Here is a 4039-nt window from a genome sequence, read left to right on the forward strand (position 1 = left end):
AGGCTGTTAATGAGAGAGGTCAGAGGAGAATGGCCAGACTGGTTGAAGCTGACAGGAAGATTTACATTTACATTTTAGTCATTTGGCAGACGCTTTTAATCCAAAGCGACTTACAAGTGCATAGGTTCTACCACAAGTCAAAGCATCAAGATGACAGTAACGCAAATAACAATGCATTACAACAGTTCGCAGAAGAGCATCTGTGTTACTAATCGAATGTTACAACCATCCCCGGTCTATATTGCTGTCTGTCTAGGTCAACTTGGACATGCCTGTCCTACATAGCCTACAACTATACAAGTGTGTATCTTGTGACGACAATAGGCGAGTGACTATGGGATGCAGGTAGCCAATCCTAAGTCCTGCATGTTTGTTTGGACTCTAAAACTGCTAGGTGTACAGTGGTGAGAGTCAGAGGATGCAGGTTAAAGTGAATGCAATTCATTATACAGAATTTTCAATTAAGTAATACACAATGTACTGTGAATAATGAATGGCTGTACGCAAATGGTGTGCAGGAGGTCATATTAGCGAGTCTCCTCAAACCATTCCATGTTTCCCCCCATATACAAGGCTCACCAAAAAACAACATCATGAAATACAGACAGAAGCATCTCAAAACACAGTCCATTTTCCTTTATGGGGCTGCTGAAAGGCACACTGGTGTAAACTACCCTCCTGAGCAGCTAGTAGGCAGATGTATGTATATTCCAACATAAATGGTCAAATAAATGCTTAAATCATCTTAATCTCAATCTAAATACTAAATCTCCATTGTTATATACTAAATGTCCATGTGTTAAGCACATACTTTAATCTGAGTTATTCCAAAAGGAATGATGATTACAATCATAAGATCAATGCTTTCCAGATTGTAAGCAAACAGGGCTTAATACCTTCACCCCCTACAATAAACTTGTGATTTTATCACGTGTTTATTATTCTTGTCTTTTATCAAAAATGTTATCGTCATTCTTTTTATATTCTCCCTTGAGAAATTTTAATGACTTGGAACCTAACCTCACTTGCCTCATTTCTTGTGCTAGTCCACACCTGAGAGAGCACTCTTTACCGCTTCGCATATGCAAGAGCAATTACACTACAAACCACTGGGGGGAATGAGATGGGGGGACAGTGGATGGAAAAGGAGGTGTAGTAAAACCAGGAAACAAGTCGAAGCCCTCCGATTACAATTCAATTAGAAATTACAACATTATTCAACTGTGCTGCACATCATGGGACTGTACAAACTACACAAATAATTATGCTAAATATGCTTTTAGTTGAGTGATATGTATTAGACTGTATTAGCTGTGCTCACTCTTCAATATGCTTTTTCCCCAGTCTCAGCCATGTGAAAACCAGTACAGGGAGAAGAGGAAAACCAGTACAAAGGACAGCACCAGGAAACTGCCAATGATGTGATAATTAATAAACTGCAATGTGTTTATACACAAACAGTCTGTTATATGATTACACAATATCAGTCTGCCTTTTTGATTGCACATTGACAACCTTTCCTAACATCTCATTTGATACTGGGAAATTGTGATCTGATAAGACATTGACAATGATCTAATTAGACATCGATAAGTCCTGATCTGATGAAACGCAACATATGTGACACGCTCTATGAAAATCCAGTCACATTGAACCCCAAAACATATTTTGGGTTTTAGAAACCACTTGAAACCATTGTAAGATTTTTAACGATACCAAAGTTATCCCACTTATCCTGATATCAAGGGAGTTGCATTTTCAGTGCCACCAAACCATGTTTTTGAGAAGAATGGCTTCAAAGTTTCATCTTGTGAGGCTGGGAGATGACTGACACTGGGCTAACAAACTTTGTCTTGTGAATAAACCCCTTAAAACGATATTTTTACTCTGAACATTTGAAAATTTACTCTTGACATTAAGACATACAGACCATGAAAGCAAATACAATAACAGGTATTTCTTTATATTTGTAAGTTTGTTTTAGTTTTTGCCTCTATATCCTGGGCCAGTATATGACCAGCACTGGACTGGTGGTTGCTGGAGCTTTCACACTATGAACAAGCACAAGCAGAGACTACTACCAGAAACCCTTGGAGTGTAGTGTATAGGGAATTAAACTATTTAGAAAAGATTAGAAATTATGCTTTAGTAATCCAGTGAACTTCCCCAATAGGTTTACTTGGATCAGTCCAGTCTGAACAGAATCTGAATCCCGAGGCAGGTTTGTTTAATTTCAAATAGAGATTTTGCGAGTTTGGCATTTTCTACGAGTGGTCTGTGTAAATCCAATAGGATCTATGACCTTTCAACAGTATTCAGTGGCATGAACCCAGAGCACTTGTGTGTTGTAACTCAGAAATAGCACTGTAATTTGCTGAGAACCAGGCTATCATTTTATATTACAATCCATTTGCACAGCTAGGCTACACATATAGTCCCCAATAGACTCTACCCACATATTCCTGGCAGTAGCTGTTAAGTTTTAACTGGTCTGTCATCAACTATAGACGGGGGGTGGGGGGGTGGGGGGGGTGCACCAGCCAATGCCCTGATGTAAGTACATATAAGAGAGCAGGCGAATGATCAAGAGAAGAATGTCATAGTTCCACCAAAATCCTGCTGGCTTTAGAAGGAATCCACTGTTGTTGCCATGCTACTGAGAATATATGGAGCCCCGAGACTATATTACAGAAACTTCCTTAAGACCGAAGTTAAAAAAAGGGTTTTTCACAAACTAAAATTACAGAAGCAAACTAACTTAATCTTATCTTATTCCGTTCTCTTATCTTTAGGTTAGGAAATCTTAACTATGCAACCAACGTCTCTTTTTTCATCTTGTGCACAGCTGATAGGTTAGGTAAATAAACAAACTGATGTTAGTTAGTGGGCTAGCTGCAAGCTAGCACTCATGTTATCTCCACTTTTTATTCTTTATTCCATCTTTATTACTTCGGTATACTTTCACCTAGAAACTTTGTTAAACTATTAAGCTTTCTTAGGAGAGGTGTGCAATTATCTTTTCCTTTTTGATAGCTTTTATACTTTTAGAATTATTTAACTATTAATTCTGATTTTCCCGTTAGTGAAATGATTGGTGGAATGTTAAGTTGCTAGAGTGGTGACAGTTGGAATTAGAATTTTTAGACATGTTTTTTTAAACTGCCATTTAAGTTCTCCCTCAATACTGGGATCCTTCCAGAGAACACTGGCGTCCTTCTAAAAAAATGGTAAGACCTGCAAACCACTCTGTCCCTTTCCTCTCCAATAGGTAAGCTTCCCCTATATGTACAGTAACAACACTCACCTGGCCATTTTCAACGGCCCCTTTGCAGAAGAATGCCCCATTCACACCCAAGTGGGTAATTTCTTCACTTTGAATCATACACTTGGCATCATGACAGCTGAATAATGACTGGAGACTGCAGTGCACTCACACCTGCCCTCATAGCTACCTGCCGTTATACACCTGGCCAGAGAACTCCTTCCCCAATCTCACAGGAAGCACCTGGTCACACACCATGTGATCCCCTGGGAGGGAGATGCGACACTTTTGGAATTTTCCCCGTTGTTTGCCGCATGGAGAGAGCACCCATTTACAAAATAAATTATAAAGTGTCTTCACCCTTCCACTTCACAGGTTCTGTGCAAAAATAATAAATTAACACAACAAATTAACAAACAATAAACAAAAATAAAAGTAAATCCGACACTTTTCAGCAGCGTCTTCTTCCCGAATGTTCAGTGAACCGAAGGATAAATGAAATGAAATGAAAACTCCACTACAAAGCTGTCTCTCTGGAGTGACCCCACGGTCTCGGCCCCGCACTGTGGAAACGAGCACACTTTAAGCACCTGTGCCGATACGTTCACGCAAACGCAGGTGCATGTGCCCTCTCCACCAGCAGGCGGGACCAAGACAATCTGCTTCTCCAGCAGACCGAAGCGCCCACACCCCTATTCCACTTATTTATCACCATACTTTAGTCTGAGTCATCAACCTCACAGTCACAATGCTGTGCCCAAGTCAGACAAATGTTCA

This window comes from Conger conger, chromosome 7 (assembly GCF_963514075.1).
Source record: "Conger conger chromosome 7, fConCon1.1, whole genome shotgun sequence".
Lineage (NCBI taxonomy): Eukaryota > Metazoa > Chordata > Actinopteri > Anguilliformes > Congridae > Conger > Conger conger.